This window comes from Pan troglodytes, chromosome 22 (genome assembly GCF_028858775.2).
Source record: "Pan troglodytes isolate AG18354 chromosome 22, NHGRI_mPanTro3-v2.0_pri, whole genome shotgun sequence".
NCBI classification, from domain to species: Eukaryota; Metazoa; Chordata; class Mammalia; order Primates; family Hominidae; genus Pan; species Pan troglodytes.
Window position 1 is genome coordinate 2,495,870 of NC_072420.2, and position 25,012 is coordinate 2,520,881.

At 42.5% G+C, this 25,012-nt stretch overlaps 1 long non-coding RNA gene and 1 pseudogene across 2 annotated transcripts in view; both read right to left on the minus strand.

Moving 5' to 3' along the window:
* Positions 1–903: 903 nt before the first annotated feature.
* Positions 904–2,417, minus strand: LOC134809243 (C-terminal-binding protein 2-like; annotated as a pseudogene).
* Positions 2,418–11,059: 8,642 nt separating this feature from the next.
* Positions 11,060–25,012, minus strand: part of LOC107972548 (uncharacterized) — a 79,495-nt gene continuing 65,542 nt past the window's right edge. Inside the window, exons 3-5 of one of the 2 annotated variants that reach the window (XR_010154483.1) lie at positions 21,557–21,739; positions 21,119–21,236; positions 11,060–13,881 (exon numbers count right to left, since the gene is read on the minus strand). This is a non-coding gene — a long non-coding RNA (uncharacterized LOC107972548). Of the gene's footprint in view, positions 15,508–21,118; positions 21,237–21,556; positions 21,740–25,012 lie in introns of both variants that reach the window. The other variant, XR_010154481.1, reaches the window with a different exon arrangement.

A 25,012-nucleotide genomic window follows, 5' to 3' on the forward strand; every position in this document is an offset into this window, starting at 1 on the left:
CAATTTAAAAAATTTTTCTTTTCTTACAAAAACGGGAATGTACCTAATCAAAGGATCAAAATAGGCCATTTTTAAACAAAAAGACAATGATTCACAAAAGACTATGAATAGAACATGTAACTAATTGATGCAAATCTAATAGAATTTGTTAAAATCAGTCACATCGAATACGTCTGAACTGTTCTTGTGTAAAACACAACGTGAAGAAAAGAAAACTTTATCAGTGTCTTAAAAAGTGGGTTTTTCATAGACCATCTGACAAATTACCATTCAAAGTGTTTCCTGTGACATAAGAAAATGCAATATTATTTTTCTTGAACGCTTTTAGTGCAAGACTTTCCACTCGATAAAATAGCAGAGGATATGAAACTGAGAAAATATACTTGATTACAAACAGGTTGTGAAACTTAATACTTTTTTTTTTTTTTGTATTATCGGAGGCTTTTACTGAACTTACAACCAACTTGCCCGCTCAGTATGCAGTTCAGATGTGAGAGACGCTTCTCTGCACAGGAGCCGGTATTGTCTTCAATCCTATGCTTGCAGGTGTCTACCACAGGCAAACAGTTTACTCTATATTTTCTAGTAATGTGATCTTCCTATTAGCAAAACACGGTAACCAGTCCCTGTAGACTGAAGGGACTCAAGTCACAAGATGGGGATTTCCTCCTCATGGTTTTTATTTTGATGTTTGAAGTCTTGATGCAACATTCTGAGCAGGGTGTTCCAGACCTGCTGTGCCCAAGGGACTGATAAAGGAAAAAGTTGTATTTATTCTTTGTGATTTGATGCACAGATGAAAAACTAAACACATAATAACGGAAGTTGGTGGTTAATAAATCACATCCTAGTCTTTCAGAGCTTCCGTAAGCAGACGACATCTTCAGTTTTCTAGGTCTTGCAGTTTTAACACTGCAATACCAATGAGCATATGTCCAGAATCAGCTAAAAAGAGCGTCAGATTCTTTTTCTCTAGTTTGTCTATTTTTCACTGTCTCTTCTTCAAAAGTGTATCTGAATGATTACCTTCCGGCATTCTCTGTTATTACTCGTTGGGGTGCTCTCGATTGTCCCCGTGTTTGAGGGCTGTTGGGAGAGGGTGCTTGGGAAGGATGTGCCACTGTCAGGAGTTTATGAGTCACCTGGATGTCTCCAGGGAAGATCCCTTCCATGGATGCAGGAAGTCCTCCTGGACCCACGCCCACGATGCCTGGATGAATTTCTTGCTGGTCTATTTCCCACCAAAGCACAGATGTGACAAAGAATTCCTCGTTCACACAGTTTCTTAAGCTTCCTGGGATGCGACCTGTGATGGCTCGGCGAAGCTCGGTGGCAGCTGTCTCCCTCATCTCCAGTGACACCTGCTGGCTGTAGCAGGCAGTGTGAGGAGTGCAGATGAGATTGGGGGCATCTTTCAACGGACCCTGAGCAAAGCTAAAGGGCTGCGACTCATTCACGTCGAGGACTGCCCTTCGTATCCTGCCTTCCTTGAGGGCCTGTGCTAAGGCTTTCTCGTCCACCAGGCCACCACGGGCTGCGTTCACAAGGAATGCTCCCTGCCTCATCTGCTTTATGGTAAAGTCATTGATGCGGTGATGCTTATGTTCGTTGAGACTGCAGCGCAAGGAGACGCAGTTGCTCTGATACAGCAAATCCTGCAGGGTGTAGACCCTCTGCATGCCCAGGGACTGCTCGATCCCATCCTGCAAGTAGGGGTAATAAAATATTATGCTGAATCCAAAGGCTGTGGCTGGAACTGCAAAAGCCTGCTGCGTGCGACCCTAGCCGATGAGGTCCGGCGTCTTCCCACGAATGCGGGCCACTCCCGAGGCCACCTCGCAGATCTGCTCCATGTTCTGAACCCGCTTGCCTTCCCACAGTGCCTGGTACAGCCATGTGTTCCTCCGGTACATGTTGAGAATGTGGCAGTTGGTGGAATTGGCTGTCTCTTCCACGGCTGCGGACAGGATGTTTCACACAGCAATTCCGAGCTCACTGGCAGCCTTGATGTCCACGTTGTCATAGCCACTGCCCACCCCCACGATCACTCTCAAGGACTTGAAATTTGCCAGAACCTCCCTGGTGAGGTGATTGTGTGGTGCATCATGGCGCCCACGGCTCTGTTTAGAACTTTCTCGTGGGTTTCCTGCGTGGGCTGCATCATAGAAGGCCACGGTGGCCAGGTCCTTCAGGATGGGCATGTCCACGGTGCAGTCACGGCCGACCAGGACCGCTGCCAGTGAGCGGGGGCTTGGGGGGTCTTTCATGATCTGGCGGCGAATTCCTTCACAAATTCTGTCCAATCGCTGTCTCTTGACTTAGCGCTTATCCACAGGGCCATTCTTTACGGAACTTTGCAACTCTCAGATCAAAAGGTAAAGCAGTCCTCTAAGAACTTAGGGGAACTCGCAGGAGTCTGTGTGCATGATGCCACTATGAACCCAATATAAATTTGTTCACAAACTCTATAGTTCACACGACGGGCTGTCCGTCTTTTTAAGGGAATATAGCTTCATTGGTTCAAAACCATTTAAGGTGATGAAACCCATTTGCTTGCAACTCAGCCACCATCGCGCAGTCAATCAACGAATCTCACCACGACCCCAGGTCTGGAGCTCCTGGAGTCTGCGACCGCTGGGGGTGGACGTGGCTTCGGCCTGGTGCAGCCAGGTCCTTGCTCCTGCTCTGAGCCTCGGGCGTGGGTTGGGGGTCCACCCGGGTGTCCCGCATGGTGTCTAGGCTCCTCCCTTGCTGGAGCCCTGCGGACCGGAGGAGTGTTCATATTATTAAGGAGCTTTGATAATTATTTTGATTTTTAAAATTATATAATTCAAAAACAACAACAACAAAGAATAAACCTACAAATTTTGACCTTTAAAAGTCAACAAAGATTTTTAAAGGTCAATATTTGTAGGTTTATTTTATTTCTTCAATTGGGACATGTTTTCGTCCTTTTCTGTATGCCCTGCAATCTTTTGATGAGATTCAGAAATTTATAAAACAACTGTGTAATGTAGTATGTACAAACTTGCTTACTACAAGATAATACAACAATCAGTGAGGCTGTACATTCTGGTACTTCATTAACAGTGTCTTCAATGTGTCTTCTCTGGGCTTGTGTGTGTATTTTTAAGGTAAAGATATTTTTCCCATTGTTTTCCAGACACTGTAGTCCTTTGCTTCCGCAGTTGATTGTAGTGTTTGTTTCTCTGAGGCTGTGATAAGCATGTAACTTCTCTTCTCAGCAGTCATAAGTTGTCATTCTCATTACTCTGCCATTTCCTTTAGCATTCCCTGTTGGGGGAGACAGAATCTAGTCATCAGCGGTAGCCCACAAAGCCAAACCTTTGAACATATGTTCCACTGTTCTCATTCTATACTGAGGGAGATACTAAAAGTTGGACGCTTTCTCTTGAGCCCAATTGTTGTTCTGGGAAAGAAGAAGGGATGTGGTGAATATAAGCCAGACCTGGTTGCCTTGTACAGCAAGCTTTTCCAACCCACCTTGTTTTGTTTTTGTTATGGCTCTGTTTTGTTTTAGGTTTTTAGCAGCCTGCAGCAATGGTTTTTGGGTTCTGTCTCTAGTCATAAGTGGAAAAGGGGGATGAGGAAAGGGCCTTACTGGCTCAACCAGAAACAGAAACTAAGAACTCATGGCTGTAGTCTCCCATGGATGCCCCTGTTCTACAGTAAAGGAAATATCTTTGGAATGTAAAAAGAGAGAAAATAATAGGCATCACCCCAATAGGGAAGAATGAACAAATAACAAAGATGTGAGGTGCAAAGGCCAAGGAGAAAACCTTAAAAATGTGGTGTGGGAAGTTCTGCTTCAAAGAAATTGGTTCTGGAAAATTATAAATTTACTTCTTTTGCTGCCACAGGTGGAAATTTCCTACCCTATGCTTATTATGCTCTTAAATCTTCTAAGGCTTCTCCTGTTCATCCACTAACATTTCAGGGCATTCACAGTGAGACCCAAAGTTCGCCTCTTCTTTCTGATATTCCCATGAAGCCCTTGTGGTCTGAGTGCTTTTCCATTGTTTTTGGGATCTGAGGAAATCTGCACATTTTGTGAGACTTCTATGTTAAGCTGTTTTGTAAAAATCTGTGCCTCATGTCAGAAGTTTGTGAGAGTAAAAGTGCAGGCATTGGGGTTTGGTTCACATATTTCAGAAACTCCAAGGACAAATGTTTCTTCCTCATAATTTTCAGTCCTATGATTTCAAATGTGTTCCTGCAAAAAAATCAGAAAAAAAATTTATCAGAGCCCAAAGCACCTCAGCACATATGATAAAGTTGAATCTTCTATTTCACTTTATTCTTTTTTTCATCTCTGGTAATGTAGGTCAAAAAGTTTTCTTTCCCTTAGTAGAAACTAACTTAGAAATGTGAACTCTCTATGCCAAACATCTCACCTGTGGAATAGTTTATTGTATCTACTCATCTCAAAGAATTTTTAAAGATCTTAATCCATAGAAAAACTTAGAAACATGCCAGGAATAGAACAAATTCTTAACTGTTACATTATTTCTTAATGAGTTATTTTATTAATTAATCTTATATAAAGCTTAGTGGGACTGTGATCTGTACGTTTTCCCTATCCTGTTTTTATGTATGTCAAATTAGCCTATAATTTTAGCTTCAGGGGTTTCAGAAAACATACTTGAATTTGTGTGTTATATAAAAAGTGAATTGGATAGTATGCACATCACATTAAGAAAAGTTTTAGTTTGTGTCTAAGTTCACTGCATAGAAAAACTTATCATTAGTGTTTCCATTTACTTTCCTCAACATTTATCTGAATGATAGTATAATTTATTTCTAATTGCTTATTATATTGTAGTTTTCCACAGCATATTTTACAATATTCATGTTGTTCCCATATGTAAAAATGTAAGGCTTTTCTTTGCTTTGAAAAAAATAAATTATAGGCCAGTGCTGTGTTTCATGCTTGTAATCACAGCACATTAAAAGGTTGAGATGGGTGGATCACGAGGTCAGGAGTTCAAGACCAGCCTGGCCAACATGGTGAAATCCTGTCTCTACTAAAACTACAAAAAATATCGCCGGCGAGGAGCGGTGGCTCAAGCCTGTAATCCCAGCACTTTGGGAGGCCGAGACGGGTGGATCACGAGGTCAGAAGATCAAGACCTTCCTGGCTAATACGGTGAAACCCCGTCTATACTAAAAATACACAAAAATTAGCCGGGCGTGATGGTGGGCGCCTGTAGTCCCAGCTACTCAGGAGGCTGAGGCAGGAGAATGGTGTGAACCCGGGAGGGGGAGGTTGCAGTGAGCCGAGGTCTCGCCACTACACTCCAGCCTGGGTGACAAAGCGAGACTCCATCTCAAAAACTTAAAAAAAAATAAATAAATTATAGCCTTTCCATTTGTATAAAAAGAGGAGTAATATATTAAGAACATAATAAAAAGTGTCTCTAATATCATTGAAATCTTTATTAAAATTTTCTTCTAAATGCTCTTTATGGGAGATTATAATGTATTTGTTGTGCAATTTTGTTACTGTAACCATATGCTAAGAATTCAAAATCTGCTCTTTATGGGAGCCCAGTTATGGTTGAACATGCTTGTTATATAGAAAGAGTCTTCTTCCATTGCATGCTTTGTTTATTCGGTATTTCACAGGCTAATGTTTATTTAATTTTATTTTCTAATATTATATATTCTTGTATTTCCTTGTTAGGATAGGCTGCCTTACATTATTTAATTGTGTTTTTAGATTCTGCCTATATATTATAATTTTGTATGACTATATTCAACTGTGTACAGTTGAATATGAATCAGTCAAATATGAATCAACCACACGTCTATTGCCAACATAATTCTCTGTTCATTTGCCTGTATAAACATTACTCATTCTTTATTTATGACTTGTTTATTTGTTTTATTAGTTGGTGGTCAATTATTTTTTTAATCCTCTCTGGGTGAGTAGTTGTGGAAATTGTCTTAATTTCCACTTCTATATGTTAATGAATCTATATTACTTTTGTGTTGAAGGAAACACTTCTGTGATTTGAAGGTAATTTTTTTTTACCTCTGAACTTTTTACTGGCCTCCTGCTCCCCAAAGGGACCTTGCTTCTCATGGCTTAGCACAACAAAACGTCTGTATTGTTGGTCTCAGACACCACTTTGCCGTCCACTATCCTGCGGGGGCTGTTCTTTTGGATAGCTTGCAGGTATTTACTGCTGTCCAGAGCATCCAGGAGATTGAAATCCTTCCCGTCTTCTAGCAGGCGGCAGTAAGTGGCAATCTCCGCCTCCAGCGCGACCTTGATGTTCCACAGGTCCTCGTGCTCTTGGGCGTGGTGCCTCTCTTCCCGGTTTTGGGATAGCTCTGACTCCAGGTGCAGCAGGATCCTGTTGAGCTGCTCCATCTGCATCTACCTCCCTCAGGCTGTTCTCCAAGCTGACTTTCAGATATCTCATTGAGTCCAGTTCGATATCCAAGGACTGGACTGTACATCTCAACCCCCTGAGCATCCTCTCAGCAGTTCCGATCTCAGCGGACTGCATGGTGACTACTCTGGTGCTCTCCTCAGTCTGCTGGGACCAGTACTTGTCCAGCTCCTCTCAGCTGTTCTCAGCCATCTCGTCATATTGGACCCAGATGCCTGTCATGATCTTGCCAAGGTCCTGAGACTTGGGGACATCTACCTCCATGGTCAACCAAGAGCTGGAAATCAGGTATTATAGACCTTTAACTTCCTCCTCATGATTCTTCATGAAGAGCAGCTCTTCCTTGAGGGCCTCCATCTCTGTCTCCAGCAGAGGCTCAGTGACACTGGTATTATCAGTAATGTCGCTCTCCACAAACTGGCACATGGCCAGCTCTGTCTCACACTTTAAAGTCATCAGCAGCAAAATGATCGTTGTCAGTCTGCAGGATGATGCAGGCACTGTCTGCAGAATTGGCAAAGATTTTTTTATTAGTCTAGTTGTCTGTCTTTATGCCAGTAACAAACGATTTTGATTACTGTAGATTTCTAACATGTTTTGAAATCAGGAATTGTAATGCTTCCAACTTTTTTTATGTGGTCCCCTGAAATTCCGTATACTTTGGGGAGTCACATTCTCTGTTTCTGTCAAAAATAATATTAAGAATTTCATAGAGATTGTATTAAATCTGTAGCTCACTTTGGGTGTTATAGACACGTTCAAAATGTAAAATTTTTACCTCTTGAACAAAAGCATGTTGAAGAGTAAATTGTTTAATTGTCATGTATTTGTGAATTTTATGAATTTTCTTCTGTTATTGATTCCTAGTTTTAATCCATTTTGGTCAGAAATTATAGTCTGTAACCTTCAATTTTTATTATGCTTTAAGTTCTAGGATACATGTGCAGAACGTACAGGTTTGTTACAGAGGTATACATGTGCCATGTTGGTTTGCTGCACCCATCAACTCATCATTTACATTAAGTGTTTCTCCTAATGCTATCCCTTTCATAAACCCCCACCCCCAAACAGGCACTAGCGTTTGATATTCCCTGTCCTGTGCCCATCTGTTCTCATTGTTCAACTCCTACCTGTGAGTGAAAACATGCAGTGTTTGTTTTTCTGTCCTTGTGATAGTTTGCTGAGAATGATGGTTTCCAGCTTCATCCATGTCCCTGCAAATGACATGAACTCATCCTTTTTTAAGGCTGTGTAGTATTCCATGGTGTATATGTGCCACAATTTCTTAACCCAGTCTATCATTGATGGACATTTGGGTTGGTTCCAAGACTTTGCTATTGTGAACAGTGCCACAATAAACATATGTGTGCATGTGTCTTTATAGTTGCATCATTTATAATCCTTTGGATATATACCCAGTAATGGGATTGCTGGGTCAAACGGTAGTTCTGGTTGTAGATACTTGAGGAATTGCCACACTGTCTTCCACAGTGGTTGAACTAATTTACACTCCAACCCACAGTGTAAAAGCGTTTTTATTTTTTCACATCCTCTCCAGCATCTGTTGTTTCCTGACATTTTAATGATCCCCATTCTAACTGGTGTAAGATGGTATCTCATTGTGGTTTTCATTTACATTTCTCCAATGACCAGTAACGATGAGCAATTTTTCATGTCTGTTGGTTACATTAATATCTTCTTTTGAGAAGTGTCTGTTAATATCCTTTGCCCATTTTTGATGCGATTGCTCATTTTTTTCTTGTAAATTTGTTTAAGTTCTTTGTAGATTCTGGATGTGAGTCCTTTGTCAGATAGGTAGATTGCAAAAATTTTCTCCCATTCTGTAGGTTGCCTGTTCACTCTGATGATAGTTTCGTTTGCTGTGTAAAAGCTTTTAAGTTTAATTAGATTTCATTTGTCTATTTTGGCTTTTGTTGCCATTGCTTTTGGTGTTTTAGTCATGAAGTCTTTGCCCATGCCTATGTCCTGAATGGTATTGCCTAGGTTTTCTGTTAGGTTTTTATGGTTTTAGGTTTTACATTTAAGTCTTTAATCCATCTTGAGTCAATTTTTGTATAGGGTGTAAGGAAGAAATCCAGTTTCAGTTTTCTGCATATGCCTTGCCATTTTTTCCAGCAAAATTTATTAAATAAGGAATCCTTTCCCCATTGTTTGTTTTTGTCATATTTGTCAAAGATCCAATTGTTGTAAATGTGTGGTGGTATTTCTGAGGCCTCTGTTTTTTTCCATTGGTCTATATATCTGTTTTGGTACCAGTACCATGCTGTTTTGGTTACTATAGACCTGTAGAATAGATAGAAGTCAGGTAGCATGATACCTCCAGCTTTTCTCCTTTTGCTTAGGCTTTTCTCCTTTTGCTTAGAATTTTCTTGCCTTTGCAGGCTGTTTTTGGTTCCATATGAACTTCAAAGTAGTTTTTTTCCAATTCTGTGAAGAAAGTCACTGGTAGCTTGATGGGGATACTATTGAATCTGTAAGTTATCTTGGGCAGCATGGCCATTTTCATGATATTGATTCTTCCTTTCCAGGAGCATGGAATGTTCTTCCATTTGTTTTTGTCCGTTTTTATTTCATCAAGCAGTGGTTTGTAGTTGTCCTTCAAGAGGTCGTTCACATCCCTTGTAAGTTGGATTCCTATGTATTTTATTCTCTTTGTAGCAATTGTTGAGTGGGAGTTCACTCATGATTTGGCTCTCTGTTTGTTGTTGGTGTATGGAAATACTTGTGATTTTTGCACATTATTTTGTATCCTGAGACTTTGCTGAAGCTGCTTATCAGCTTAAGGAGATTTTGGGCTAAGACAATGGCATTTTCTAAATATACAATCATGTCATCTGCAAACAGAGACAATTTGGCTTCCTCTTTTTCCTAATCGAATGTCCTTTATTTCTTTCTCTTGCCTGATGGCCCTGGCCAGAACTTCAAATACTATCTTTAGTGGGAGTGGTGAGAGAAGGCATTGTTGTCTTGTGCTGGTTTTCAAAGGGAATGTTTCCAGGTTTTGCCCATTCTGCATGATATTGGCTGTGGGTTTGTCATAAATAGCTCTTATTATTTTCAGATAAGTTCCATCAATGCCTAGTTTATTTAGAGTTTTTATCGTGAAAGGCTGTTGAGTTTTATTGAAGGCCTTTTCTGCATCTATTGAGATAGTCATGAGATTTTTATCATTGGTTCTGTTTATGTGATGAATTATGTTTATTGATTTGCATATGTTGAACCAGCCTTGCATCCCAGGGATGAAGCTGACTTGATCGTGGTGGATAAGATTTTGGATGTGCTGCTGGATTTGGTTTGCCAGCATTTTATTGAGGATGTTTGCATTGATGTTCATCAGGGATATTGTTTTTCTGTTGTGCCTCTGCCAGGCTTTGGTATCAGGACGATGCTGGCCTCATAAAATGAGTTAGGGAAGAATCCCTCTTTTTCTATTGATTCGAATCGTTTCATAAGGGTTGGTACCAGCTCCTCCTTGTATCTCTGGTAGAATTCTGTTGTGAATTCGTCTGGTCCTGGACATTTTTTTGTTGGTAAGCTACTAATTATTGCCTCAATTTCAGAACCTGCTATTGGTCTATTTAGAGATTCAACTTTTTCCTCGTTTAGTCTTGGAGGTGTGTATGTTTCCAGGAATTTATCAATTTCTTCTAGGTTTTCCAGTTTATTTCCGTAGAGATGTTTATAGTATTCTCTGATGGTAGTTTGTATTTCTGCGGGTTTGGTGGTGATATCCCCTTTGTCATTTTTTATTGCGTCTCTTTGATTCTTCTCTGTTTTCTTCTTTATTAGTCTTACTAGCAGTCTATCTATTTTGTTGGTCTTTTCAAAAAACCAGCTCCTGGGTTGATTGATTTTTTGAAGGGTTTTCTGTAACATTCAATTTTTTTAAATTCTGTTAAAAATTTTTTTTCCTTATATTTATTTTTAGGGCAATGTTTTATGAGCTTTTGACAAGACTGTGAGTTTTGTTGTTGTGTAGAGTGGTCTCTATGCATCTGTGACATCTAACTGTTTTACAGTATTTTCATGTCCTCTGTTTTCTTTTTAACATTCTCTCTGGCTTTATTATTAATTACAGAACTGGTGTATTAAAATATTGTTCTCAGTATATTGCAGTTTTTTGTTTATGTTCTGACAAAATATTGTTGATTTATTTTAAAATCCTCATGTGAGGTGCTTATATATTTGTGTGTGTATATATAATTAGATAAGTACACACGATTGTATAAATGTATATTATATAAATGTATATAATTTTCCTAGGTTTCCAGTGAATAAACTCTTTTATTATTTTGTCCTTTGTTTTCTTTGACAGTTTTAACTTCTTATAGTATATTTTATAAACTAAGACAGTTATTTAAAAAGTATTTTGCATAATGTGCTTGTGACGTTGTCTTCATTTGATTACAATTTGCATAAAATTGTTTTGGATGCATCTTGCCACATTTAGTCTGTTTTTGTTACTATAGAGTAGGATGGCTCATATCTGTCATCCTAGCATTTTAGGAGATTGAGGTGGGAGGTTCATTTGAGCCCAGAAGTTTGAGACCAGCCTGGGAAACAAAGCAATACCATGTCTCTAAAATAAATAAATCAATAAATAAATTGAGTCCCCTGTAGACAGATGTAGTTAGATTTTATTTTATTTTTTATCTCTGTACTCAATTTATGAATTTTGGTTGAGAAATTTAGTTTGTAAGTAGCTACATAATTTCCTGCATTTGAAGGAATTACTTCGGACCCTTTGTGGAGTAACAGTTAAATATTAAATTTCAACTCAATTGAACATGGACTCAAACAATGGTCACCAAGTCCCGGAACAGGTTTTGTGAGCCCCTTGAAGCCTTCATGCAGCGCTGTTTCAGATATATCTCTATTTCAATTTATTCCTATATGTTAGTTATTGAAAAACAATAGACAATCAAAAAAAAAAGTTGACCTTTTTGTGTTGCTTGAGCCCAGTGGTGAAGAGCCTTCCTGACTGGACTTCATGCCAAATAACTCATTCCAAAAAAAAGCGGGGGTTCCAGACTGTGCCAAAGCTTCCTGAGATCTCTCCTCGTCTGAGCACGGACGAGGGCCCAATCTGGAGCCCAGGCTGTTGCTTCGCAGTCTGGTGGTGAATCCTCCATAGTTTGGTGAGTGTAAATATATATATGTATCTTTTCCCTTCTCCCCGTCCCATTGCAACTTGCTTATATATTTGCTTATTATATCTGCATTGCCATTTAAGTGGGATAAAATTTGTTTACCCTTAAAGCTGTTGTGTGTGTGTGTGTGTGTGTGTGTGTTTTCTTCTCCCCTTGCATGTTTCCCGCACAGCACATTTTTGGCGTCACGAACAGGATTCAAAAGTGAAAGCTTGCCATTTTTTTTGGCAGCAGGAACCAGACAGGGAGCTCAGGAACTTCCCGTGTATTCGGATGGAAGCTCCTCCAGTTCTTACCTTTGGTCATTGACTGGTCCAAGGGAACTGGCCTTTGTGAAAATTGGGAATCTATATTAGTGCATTTTGAATCACTGGCTGTGCGTGAGGTGCTGCAGGGAATCCCAGCTGGTAATTGGAATGCTAAGGGAATTTCCCAGCATTGATGATGCTTGCTTACTGCTTATAAGTTAAAGTGTCAATATAGGGACTGGTTGCTACAAGAGAAATATAAGCTGGAAAAGGAAAATTTTAATCTGACTTCCAGACTGGCCCTGGCCCCATGCCAGGCCTGTCTTAACTGATCAGGCTCAAAGCTATCAGCCTATTGCTGAAAAAGCAGCTGTCCGAGCGGCCCAGTCAGGGTAAAACTGAAGAACTAGTCAGTTTTCAGGGCTTGAAGAGGGTAAAAACCCAAATCCTATCTCAAGGATGGGAAGTTAACTCTAGTAAAATTCAATGGCCTGCACAAACTGTAAAGCTCCTTGGCATCCTATGGAATGCAGGGACACAGTCCATTTTACCAAAGGCTAAGGCTAAAATACTAGAATTTGCAGCCCTACCACTGAAAAGGAGGTCCAAAATTGTATTGGCTTGTTTGGATTCTGGAGACATCATATTCCCCACTAGGGTAACATATTACAACCTCTGCATGCAGTCACTAGAAAACACTATGAATATCACTGGAGAGAGAAAGACAGCCTGGCTTTTCAACAAGCCAAACAAGCTGAACAACTGGCCCTGGATCTATGGCCCTTACAGGATGGGTCAACAGAACTGCAAGTAACTGTCCTAGATCAACATGCTAATTGGAGCCTTAGGTAGAAACAAGATGGGAAGAAAATACCTTTGGGGTTTTAGACCCAGAAGCTGCCAGAGGCTGGCAAAGCTTATAATCTCTTTGAGAAGCAGCTGTTGGCCTGCTACTGGGCTGTACAGGAAAGAGAACATGTTTGTTTTAATCATTATGTTTTTATGAGGCCCCAAATTCCTATTATGACTTGGGTCGTGAGCTCCCTCAAAACCCATTGGATAGGGTACACTCAAGAATGCAGTATCATAAAATGGAAATGGTACATACAAGACCAGGCTAAGCCAGAACTAAAAGGGGTATCATTTTTACATGAAGATGTGCAAAACTTCCCAACTCAGGAAACCACAAGGGAAGTCCTGCAGATAGGGAAGGAAACCTCCCCTGCCCAATGGGGCAAATCCTTTAAAGAACTAAGCCCAGAGGGTCAGAAACACGCTTGGTTACTGATGGTTCCACCAAATACATTGATGGGACCCAATGCTGGGAGGCCATGGCTTATAATCCTGTTAAAAACACAAGCATTTCTGATGAAGGGAGGGGTGTGAGCAGCCAGCTGGCTGAACTAGAAGCCATCCTCTGAACTATTCAGGAGGAGGCCAGAGCGATTTGTTGCTTGTATACCAACTGTTGGTCAGCAGAAAATAGTCTTACTACCTAGTTGCCCGAATGGCAATGAAACAAATGGTGAATTACGAATAAAGAGGTTTGGAGAAAACAATACTAGGAAGATACCTGAATCCTGAGGCACATTACTATTATTGCTGTTTTCCATATTGATTCTCATGCATCTCTGCATTCTCTTGACAGACTAATCAGCAGGCAGATCAACAGGCCAAAATTTCCAGCATAAATGCAAACTTGAATGTGGGTGAATGGATTACAACAATTTCAAGCCTGGCAATGGGACACATTATAATGTATGGTGGTATAATTGATAATGATTACCGGGAAGAGTTAAAGTTCACTTTACACAATACCACTCCACATTCTTTTGTTACAAGACTACAGATTCGGATTGCTCAATTGTCAGTGGTACCTGGTACCTTGTTAACAATTAACCCCTGAGGAAATCTCTGCCCCAACAGAGGCTACTTACAGAACTGGGAAATTAAGATCCACTGGTATAGGTAGCTTAAATCCTGGAGCGAAAATATGGATACAGCCTCCATCAGATTCTGCCCCTAAGGTGGGTGACCTTGTAGCTATGGGAGCAGAAAATAAAAGGGTAGTACAATTTCCTAAAAATGAAAAACAATATCATGTTCCCCTTCAGTTTTGTTGTTACAGAGAATAACCTGTCTAGTAGTAATCAGTACCTGGGTCATCGTGTCTGAGGTGGAGAATGAGTTCATCAACTGGGCAGCCACCACTGCAACAGAAGCCAACCACAGTCAATGCTGGCTATGCATCAAATTGCCAGAGGCCACAGGAAATGGACTACCTTGGAGAGTTGTCCTTGCCAATATTTCTGAATGGCTCTGTCACTACCAATGGGGCCAAAACAACAACACTTGCAATCCAACCTGGACTTCCTTTGCTACTTTAATTACATTTAAATACACTATAATTGTGGTATAACCATTACTGTCTCCTGGGTGGCCCTCTGGGTATGCAGACCCTATGGGTGGCCGTACCTGCCCCCTTATTGGATGGGGAGATTCACTTGGGGGTGCCATTAATTCCATTCACCATCCAGGCTAATATTCTCCTCCCCAGTAATCTAGATGCTTACAAAGATAGCTGGTTATGAACGTGACAGACTCCCTGGTGGTGGAAACCTATCACGGTATTCTCCCTTGCCCCTGGTACAATCCTGCTTCAGCAACAAATTAAAATATTAAGTCTACATGTAGAAAAAGCTCCTAAGATAGTAGCACTGGACTTCTGTTGTTACCAGAAGAACTTGTTCAGCTGTGCACTGTTGTGTTGCAAAATCGAATGGCATTAGGTATGTTTACCACAGCCCAAGGAGGGCTTTGAACTTTGCTGCATACTGAATGTTGTGTGTATATCCCTGACAGTTCTCACAATATTACTCTCCTTGCCCAAGACATGCAAGGACAAGTAAAACAGAATCTACCTGTCAGGACCCCATCATGGACTGGCTGTCAAACTGGCATTGGCGTTGGCCGTGGTAGGTGTGGTTTCTATTAATTGTGCTTTTAATTCTCCTCTGCTTTATCTGTAATCTATACCAGTTGTGCCTTCCCCCATATCTGTAAAAATATTTTCCTATGATTCAGTGTCAAATTGAGGCTGAATGAGGAGGAAAAGTTAAATATTAAATTTGAACTAAATGAACATGGACAGAAACAATGGTCACTAAGTCCTGGAACGGGTTGTGTGAACCCCTTGTGGAATTCATCCAGCACTGTTTCTGAGAAATAGTTATTGAAAAACAACAGAAAATCGCAAAAACAAGTTGGCCTTTTCGTTTTCCTTGAGTCCAGTCACGAAGGGCCCTTGTGAGTGGGCCTCATGCCGAACAAATCGTTACAAAAAAAGCTATGGTCCCAGACTGTGCTGAAGCTTAATGAGACCTCTCCTTGTCTGTGCAGGGGTGGGTGGCTGACTCTGGAGCGCAGGCTGATGCTTTCCTAAAGGCAAAGCTCAGGGAACAGAGGAGAGTCACATCAAATAGTTGATGAGTCAAGAGATATGTCACAGGGACTCCTGTATGCAGGGTCCAGACAGGAAATCCACATCGTTTTGGTGCTGAGCCCAGCAATATGTTACAATGTCTTCTGAGGGAAGAACCAAGGCAAAAAATCAATGTCACTTTGGTGTTAAGCCCAGTGATACATCACAATTTCCACTGCAGGAAGAACCTAGGCAGAAGAGAATAGTTACATCAGCTAGATGGTGCCCCCATTGATATGTCACAATCTCCACTTGAACAGGAATCAGTCAGCAGAAGCAAGTCACATCACCTGAGTGATGGGTACAGAGATAAGTCACAATGTCCCCTGTAGGCAGAGCACAGAAAGGAGAGCTGCATAACCTGGGTGTTGGACCCAGCAATATAGCTTATTTTGTAGACCCCTGGCAGAAAAATTACAAAACATGGGTGCAGCACCAAGTATATGTTATAATGTCCCCTGTGAGCAGCACCAAGGCAGGACAGGAGACTCGCATCACTTGGTTGCTAGTACAAGTGATCTGCTACAATCTTCTTTGTAGGCAGGGTGCACACACTTTTTCTAGGTGGTGAATGCAGGGAGATGTCACAAGACCCCCTGTGAACAGGGTTCAGGCAGTAGCCATCAATTCCCTAGGTATTATGCCCAGCAGTATGTCACAATATACAAAATATGCAGGGCCCAGGCAAAAGAGGAGAGTCACATCATGTGGGTGCTTGTCCCAGTGATTTGTCACAATCTCTCTTTTTGACAGGACCCAGGCAGAAGAGGAGGGTCATAGGTGCTGGTTTCAATAATGTCACAATTTTATCATGGGCTGGGCTACGCAGAAGAGTCAAGTCACTCACGAGCTGGGCCGAGATATATTTCACAGTTACACCTCCAGGAAAGTCCAGGGTTGAGACTGACAATCCTGCACATGTCCCATATCTAGGTGTGAGAGCAAACACATTCTGTTTGTTGGGTCTAAGTGTACAAGTCACAGTCTCAGTGGTGCACTGGATCTGTGCATGGCAGCTTCAGTCTTTCCCGAGGACCATGGCCCCTTAATGGAGTCACAGCCTCACGTGTTTGCTGAATGTTGGTTTTAGAGTCACTGACTCAAACATGGATCGCATCTACTTATGAGAGTCAATTGTTCATCTCTCAACTGCTTCCAGGTGTGAGATTTGGAACCTCAACAGTGGGCTGTGTTCATGTGAAAAGATGACAATTTTTACTCTTGGCTCAGAGTAGATATGAGTGTCACAACCTACTTTTGTTCTGGGCCCTGTCAGGACACTCTCTTCACCACATGAAGTCTTTATAAAGTATGCATGAATGTAAAAATCCTCTCTGAAACCTTAAGCAGGCACCTCCTTAAGTGGAACCCTCCTTGTACCTTTAGCTTTAAGCCCAGGTATGACAGTCAACATCTTTCTAATTGGCAGGGTCCAAATAAGGTTTCTTAACTGCCTGTGAGCTGTGTTTAAAAATGAGTCACCATCCCACCTGTGGCTGGATGTTCACATATGAAAGTCACAATCCCAATTGTGGACTGTGTCTGCATGTGTAATTCAGGACCTCAAGAGTGGGCTCTCTCCACGTGTGATAGAGACCATCCTGAATATTGGTGGGGTGTGCATCTGAGAAGCATAATCTCACCAGTGTGGTGAGCCCTGTGGTGACAATTTCTCTACCATAGTTTACACAATATGCATGACAGTGGTACTCCTCCATGTGACATATCACTGGGTCTTGCACACAGGTAATCTGAGTCTCCTCTCCTGCCTTGGAATGCTCACAGGAGGCATTGGGACATACCACTGAACCTGATATTCAGGTTATGTGACTGTCTTTCCTGTGCTCTGTCCATGGGCTTTTGTGACATATTTCTGGGTCCAAAACACAGGTGACATAACTCTCCTGTCTGAACTCTGCCTAGAGAGGGCATGGTGGCATATCCCTGCACCAGCCACTAGATGATGTGACTCTATCTTCTGTCTAGTCTCTGCCTACAGGGTGAATTGTGAGTTATCACCCGGCACAGCATTTACCTAAAGTGACTCTTCCCTTTTTTCAGGTTCTGCCCTCGGGGGAGATTGTGACATATCGATTTGTAAAACACCAAAATGATTTTACTCTTTTGTCTTGGCTCTGCCCTCAGAAGGCTTTGGGATATATTGCTGAACAAGCACCAAGGTAATGTGATTGTCCTACCTGAACCCTGCCCACAGGGAGCATTGTGACATATCTCTGAGCCCATGAACTATTTGATATGGCTCTATTCTCTTACCTGGGCTTTGCCCGTGAGAAAGATTGTGACGTATTTCTTGATCCAGTGCTTAGGTAATGTGATTCTCCTCTCCAGCCTGAGACATGCCCACAGAAGTAAGAGTGACATCTCCAGGCCTAGCCCACAGGTGATGTGAATCTTATCCCTTGTTTCTGCCCAGGGGAGTCATTGTGATGTATCTCTGAGACCATTATTAGAATGATGTGACTCTCCTGTTCTTACTGTGACCTGTCCACAGTGGGGATGATGATGTATCACTTAGGCCAGCACATATGTGGTGTGACTCTCTTCTCATGCCTGTGCCCTGCCCCCTGGGTTAATTGTGACATATAACTGGGCCCCTCCCCTAGGTTATGCAACATATCCCTGTGATAACACTCTTTGTACCATTTAAGAGCTTTATATAATATGAGAGAGTTGTATTCCTCTAAGACCTTCATACAAAAGGAAGACTTAAGACCTACCGGTTTCCCGAAGCCTCCCTATGAAAAATAGCATTTCTCTTAGTGGCAGGTTTGAGGTATGAGAGTCATTATTACACCTGTGAGCTGGCCAAGATATATGTTTGAATCTCTCCTGTGGGTAGGAAGTGAGCAGGAGAGTCACGTCACCAGGATGCTTGGCCTGAGATCTGTCAATATCTTCCCTGATGGCAGGGAACAGGTAGGAGAGTCACATACCTAAGGTTGGGCCAGGGATATGTAACAATGTTTTCTGAGGTCAGAGGCTAGGAAGGGAGTCCCATCACTTGTGTGCTCACAGGGGATATGTTACAATCCCCTCCTGAAATCAGAGTACAAACAGCAGAGTCAAATCACCTGAATATTGAGCTCAGTGATATGTCACCACACTCCCTGAGGGCAAGGCCATAGCAGGAGAGAAACATCACCTGATTACTGATTACTGAGACCAGTGATATGTCAGAATCTTTCCTGTGGGCAAGGTGCAGGCAGAAAGGAGAGTCACATCATCTGGTGTTGGAAGCAGAAATATGCTACAAGGCTCACTGTGGACAGAGTTCAGGAAGGAGCCTCTAATCTCCTAGGTGTTAAGTTCAGTGATACGTTACAATGCTCCCTGTGGGCAGCACGAAGGCAAGAGAATAGAGCCACATCACCTATGTTCTAGGTATAATGATATGTCCCAATTTTATTTGTGAGCTGGGCTTAAACAGAAGAGTCTAATCACTCAGGTGCTGGACAAATGTGTATGCTTGTCACAATGACACCTGCAGGAAAGTCCAGATATGGGATGAATCCTGCACATATTCTGGTTTTACGCATGAGAGTGAACACCTTCTGTATGTTTGATCTAAGTACACAAGTCGCTATCTCAATAGTGGACTAAATTTGTGCATGGCAGCCCCATTTTCTCTTGCGTACTTTGTCCCCTAATTGAAATCACAGCTTCCTAGGTATGCTGACTCATGATCTGAGAGTCATCAACACATCTGTGACTCTCACATATGAGAGTCAATTTTTCAACTTTTCAATCTGCCTTTGGGTATGGGATTCAGAGCCTCAAAAGTGAACTATGATCATGTGAAAGAACGACAATCTTTAATGTTGGCTGGGTGTGCATCCCAATGTCATTATATTACTGTGTGCTGAGCCCTATTAGGACTTTCTGTGTTGCACCTGAGGGCTTTATGTGGTATGCATGACAGTCTCAATTCTTTCAGAGATTTTCATGCTGGTATGGACCCATGATCAAACCTGTGGCCCTAAGCCTATATATGAGTCAACATCTTTACAATTGGCGGGGTCCAGATAAGAGAATCATCACCTTTCTATGCGCTGGGTTTATAACGAAGTTCCCATTCCAACTGTGGCCAGATCTTTACATATGAGATTCGCAATTCCAACTGTAAACTGCATTCATGTGTGAAATTCAGGACCTCACCAGTGGGTTCTGTTTATATGTGAGGGTGAAAATCATAATGGTCAGGAGGGTGCAGGGTGCGCATAGGAGTAATAAATTTCACCTGTGTGCTGGGCCCTGTGATAAGACTCTCTACCACCCGAGGACTTTCTGTAATATGTGAGAGAGTGGATGATTTTAGCGAGGAGACCCAGGGCTTTTTTTCATTTCCCTAAGTGTAGCTAGGAGAAGCAATATCTCTTCTATTGGCTGGTTTGACATATGAATGTCATCATTGCACCTGTGTGTTGTGTTCCAAGATATATGTCACAATTACACCTGCATATAGGAAGAGAGCAGGAGAGTAAAATCAGTTGGACGCTGGGCCAGTGATATGTGGCTTCCCTGAGGACAGGGACCAGGCAACAGTCACATTACCTGAATGTTCAGGCATCGGTATGTTGCAATCCACTCCTCACATTAGGAACCAGGCAGCAGAGACACATCACCTGCATGCTGGATCTAGCAATATGTCACAATCCTCTCTGTGGTCAGGATGCAGGCAGAAGTGTCAAATCTTCTTGGTGATGAATGCAGAAATATGTCACAAGCTTCACTGCGCGTAAGGTAGAGGAATAAACCTTTTATTCCGTAAGTGTTGGGCCCAGGGATATGTCACAATACCCAAAATATGCAAACCCAGGCAAAAGAGAACAGTCACATCACCTTGGTGGTAGGGTCAGTGATATGTCACAATCCCCTCTTTTGGAAGGGCCCAGGTAGGAGTGGAGAGTCACATCGCCTAGGCAATGAATAGAAGAGTATGTCATAATACCCCTGTTGGCAAGACCTATGCAGAAGAGTCACATCACCTATGTGTTCAACCCAGATATATGTTACTTTACACCATGTATGCAGGGCCCAGGCAAGAGAAAAGGCCACATCACCTCCTTTCTGGGCCCAGCAATATATCACAATTCCCTCTAAGAGGAGGTAACAGACAGGAGAGTCACATCACCTAGGTCTGAGGAGCAGAGCTATACGGTAGTGCCCTGTGTGTGTGGGCCCAAAAATAGAGGAGAGTTACATCATCTGAAGACTGTACCCAGCTATAAGTCTCAATCACCCCTGTGGGCAGCACCCAAGTGTGAGAAGAGAGTACCATCATGTAGGTGCTGTGCCAGGCTGTATTTCACAATCTCCACTATGGATAGGTTTCAGGGGGAAGAGGAGCATCACATTATCTAGTTGATGAGTCTAGAGATATGTCAAAATGACCCCTCTGGAGACACCAGGATGCAGAATCACATGACCTGTGTGCTGGGTCTAGGAATAACCCATTCTCCCTTCTGTAAACATGGCCACGCAGAAGATGAGGGTCACATATTTAAGGTGATAAACGCAGAAAGATTTCACAAGGCTCCCTGTAGGCAAGACCCAGGCAGGACTTTCCCTTCCCTCAGTTGTTGGGAGGAGAAATACATCACAATGTGGGGCTCAAGCAGAAAACAAAAGAAATATCACCTATTTTCTGGGCTCAGAATTATGTCAAAATCTCTCCTATGGGCAAAGCCTTTGTTAAAACAGGAGAATCTTGTCAAATAGTTGATGGGCTCAGAGATATGTCCCAAATTGCTGTAGGCAGGCTTCAGGCAGGAGACTCACCTTGGTTTGGGCCCAATAATGTGTCACAGTGCTTTCTGCTTGCAGAGCAAAGTCAACAGAGTAATGTCACTGAGAAGTTGGACCCACCAATGTATCACAATCTCCTTCCAAACAAATCCTAAAATACAAAAGAAGAGTAACATGAGCTAGGTGCTGGGTACAGTGATACGTCACAATCCTTTCTTTAAGCAGGGACTAGGCAGGAGAAGAAAATCACACCACATGGGTGATGGGTTCATAGATATTTCACAATGTCCCCTTAGGCAAAGCTCAGGAAGGAGAGGTAGATCATCTAGGTTTTGGATGCAACAATATGTCAAAATGGCCATTGTGGACTGGGCACCGGCAGAAGAGTCACATAACATGGATGTGGGACCCAGCAATACATCACAACACCCCTGTGAGTAGCACTAATGCAAGACAGAAAACATACATTACCTAGGTGCAAGGCCAAGTGATATGTCCCAATGTCCCCTGTGGGCAGCACCAAGGCAGGAGATAAGAGTCACATAACTTAGGTGCTGGCTTCAGTGATATATCAGAATCCCATCTGTGAGCTGGACACAGGAAACAGAGCTAAAACACTCAGGAGCTGGGCAGAGATGTATGTCACAATCCCACCTGCAGAAAGCGACAGGGATGAGATGAACAACTCCACACATGTCCGGATTCCAGGTATGAGAATTTGTATGTTTGGCCTAGGTACACCAGTCCCAATCTCAACAGTGAACTGGATTCATAAATGAGTCTTCTCTGGCTGAGAAGAACTTCTCCCCTTAGGAGAGTTACAGTCTCACAGATGTAATGAATTTTGGTTTGAGAGTCACACACCTACCTGTGGACAAAATCCATATATGAGAGTCAATTTTCTCTTTCTTTCTTTCTTTCTTTCTTTCTTTTCTTTTTTCTTTCTTTCTTCCTTCCTTCTTTCTTCTTTCTTTCTTTCTTTCTCTTTCTTTCTCTTTCTTTCTTTCTTTCTTTCTTTCTTTCTTTCTTTCTTTCTTTCTTTCCTTCTTTCTTCTTTTGGTCCCTTGAGACGGAGTTTCACTCTATCACCAGGCTAGAGTGCAGTGGGGCGATCTCGGCTCTCTGCAACTTCTGCCTCCTGGGTTCAAGCAACTCTTTTGCCTCAGCTTCCCGAGTAGCTGGGATTGCAGGTACGTGCCACCACGCTCAGCTAATTTTTGTATTTTTAGCAGAGATGGGGTGGCCAGGCACAGTGTCCCATGCCTGTAATCCCAGCACTTTGGGAGGTCGAGGTGGGGGGATCACCTGAGGTCAGGAGTTTGAGACCAGCCTAATCAATATGGTGAAACCCCGTCTCCACTAAAAATACAAAAATTAGCTGGGTATGGTGGCATGAGCCTGTAGTCCCTGCTACTCGGGAAGCTGAGACAAGAGAATTGTTTGAACCCGGGAGGCGGATGTTGCAGTAAGCCTAGATGGTGCCACTGAACTCCAGTCTGGGTGACAGAGCAAGACTCTGTCTCAAAATAATAATAATAATAATAATCATCATCATCATCATCATCATAAATAGTAGAGAGACGTGGTTTCACCATGTTGGCCAGGATGGTCTTGATCTCTTGATCTCGTGATCTGTCCGCTTCGGCTTCCCAAAGTGCTGCGATTACAGGCATGAGCCACTGAGCCACACCGGTTGTGCCCATTTTTGAGGATGGTAACTTTTATTGTCACCAGAGTGTGCATGAGTGTTAGAATCTCACCTGTTTGCTGGGCCCTGTTAGGACACTATGTACCTCCTGTGGGCCTTGTAGAGTATGCATTAAACATAATCCACTCTGAGGTCTTCATGCTGATATGAACCTATGATCACACCTGTGGCCATAAGTCCAGGTATGAGAGTCAACATCTCTCCAGCTGGCTGGATCCAGATAAGAGGATCTTTACTTGGCTGTAAACTGGGTTCAGAAATAAGTCACTATCCCAACTGTGACTGGATGTTCACATATGATAGTTACAATTCCAACTGTGGACTGCATTCAGGTATGAGCTTTAGACCTCCCTAATCACCTCTGTTCCTGTGTAGGAATGAGAATTCTGATGATTGGTGGGTGTGTATACAGAGAAAACAATCTCACCTGTGTTCTGGGCCCTGTGATGTCACTGTACCATCTGAGTGCTTTACAGGATATGCAAGAGTGCTTACTTTCTCTGACCTTCATAGTAAGAGAAGACCCATAATTTTGCAAGTTTTGTTAAGCCTGGCTGTGAGAGAAAGCATCTCTGCTATTGGTTGGTTTAAGGTATGAATGTCATCATCACACCTACATGCTAGGCCAAAATATATGTGACAATCTCACATTTGGGTAGTCAGAAGCAGGAGAGTCTCATCACCTGGGTCTGTGTCAGGGACATGTTGCAGTCTTCCCTGAGGACAGGGACAAGGCAAGAGAGTCACATCCCTAAGTGTTCTGCCAGGGATATGTTCTTGTTCCCTCCTGAAAGCACGACACATGCAGCAGAGTTACCCCACCTGGGTTCTGGGCCCAGTGATATGTCACAATTTTCCCTGTGAACTAAGCACAGGCAGGTGAAACACATCACCTGTTTGCTGGGCCCAGAAATATGCTACAATTTTTCTTGTGAGCATGGTTCAGGCAGAAATGGTGAGGGGGATCATATTTTCTAGGTGATAAATGCAGAGCTATGTCACAAGGCCCCCAGTAGTCAGGGTCTTGGCAGAAGCTTCCTATTGTCTAGGTGATTGGCCCAGTGATACGTCACAATAGCTAAATTATGTGGGGCCCAAGGCAAAGAGGAGAGTTGCATCACCTAAGTGATGAACAAAAAGATACTTCATAGTACCCATGGGGAAATGGCCCATGCAGGTGAGTCACATTACCTAGGTGTTGGACCCAGTGATATGTCACAATACACAATATATGTAGGGCGCAGCCAAGAGCGGAGAGTCAAATAGCTCAGGTGCTGGGCCCGGTGATACATTGTAATCTCTCTTTGGTCAGAGCCCTACAGTAGAAAAACTCAGTTCACCTCGGTGCTGAGGTCAGCCATATGTCACAATACCCCTGAGAAATGAGCCCAGGCAAAGAGTCACTACATTTAGGTGAGAGGCTCACAGATATTTTGCAATGGCTCCTGTGGGTAGCGCTCAGTAAAAAGACAGTCACATTACCTAGAGTCTGCCCTCAATGATTTGTAACAATCCCTGCTATGAACAGGTAGCAGTCAGGAGAAGTGAGTCCCATCACCTGGGTGGTCAGTGTAGAGATATGTCACAATGCCCCCTGTAGGCAAAGCCTAGACAAGAGTTACATCACCTGGGTGTTGGACCCAGCAATATGTCACAATGGCTCATGTGGGCAAAGCACAGGACAGAGTCACATAACAAAGTGCCAGGACCAGTGTTAGGTCAGGATACCCATTATGGGCAGTGCCAAGACAGGAGAATAGAAGCATATTAATTAGGTGCTGGATTCAGGGATATATCACAATCTCATCTGTGGGCTACACCCAGGCAAAAATGTCAAATCACTCAGGTGCTGGCTAGAGGTGTACGTCAGAATCACACCTGCAGGAAGGTCCATGGATGAGATTAACAATCCCACATAAGTTCCGGTTCTGGGTATGAGAGTGAACGCCTCCTGTATGTTGCATCTATGTGCATAAATCACAATCTCAATGGAGGAATGGGTTTTTTCCATGAGAGCCTTAATCCCTTTTGAAAACGGAGTTATCTTAGTGGACTCACAGCCTCACAAGCGTTTTGGATCTTGGTCAGGGAGTCACAAACCCACTTAAGGACAATATCCACTTTTAAGAGCCAATTTTCCAACTTTTGACTGCCTCTGGGTGTGAGTTTCAGAACCTCAATTATGGTCCATGTTCGTGTGGGAGAATGACAATTTTGAC